Source organism: Myotis davidii, unplaced genomic scaffold (genome assembly GCF_000327345.1).
Source record: "Myotis davidii unplaced genomic scaffold, ASM32734v1 scaffold8, whole genome shotgun sequence".
NCBI lineage: Eukaryota > Metazoa > Chordata > Mammalia > Chiroptera > Vespertilionidae > Myotis > Myotis davidii.
In genome coordinates this window covers 1,051,674-1,052,474 of record NW_006299520.1, presented here as the reverse complement: position 1 = coordinate 1,052,474, position 801 = coordinate 1,051,674, and positions in this window count along the sequence as shown.

The following is an 801-nucleotide window of genomic DNA, read 5'->3' as shown; positions in this document are numbered from 1 at the left end:
ATCATATTTAAAATTATCCTATATATGTTAAGGAATTGTTTTTTACATTTTAAACCTGCACGGGCTGGTGTGGCCCAGTTGGTTGGAGTGTTGTCCTATATATCAAAAGGTGGCAGGTTCAATCCCACCAGAGGGTGCGTACAGGAAAGGAAGAGATAGAAACATCAACAATGAGAGAGAATTATTGATCAGCTGCCTCCTGCACGCCCCCTACTGGGGATCAAGCCTACAACCCGGGCATGTGCCCTTGACCGGAATCCAAGCTGGGACCCTTCAGTCTGCAGGCTGACTCTCTATCCACTGAGTCAAACCGGCTAGAGCGTGGTAATTCTTTACAAGCATTAAAAGTGCTCTAATGTCTTCCTGTACATTTTCTTCATAGCATTTGCTACAATTATATACTTTTATATAATTAAACTGTCTTTCTGCCAGATTAGAGTGTAAATTCCCTGAGAGCTGGAACACATCTGTTTTGTTTAACATTTTACCTCAGTACCTAGCACTTAATAGGTGCTCAGTAAATATCTGTCAAATGCATAACTTCATAAATAGTTCTAGAAGCAAACAGATCTAGTTTTTAATTCTTTCTCTACCTCTTCCTACCTGTGTGGCCTTGGATATGTTTCATAGTTCTCTATAATTTAGTTTCCTCACCTGTAAATGAACAAAATTAAACTAAATAATACATTATTATCACCATCATATTGATTTCTTATTATATATCCAGGTCCTCTAAGCCCTAGAAAATCTACTTGCAAAGTGTAATCCATAGACACACTCACATTTGAACTTCTAGGTTCT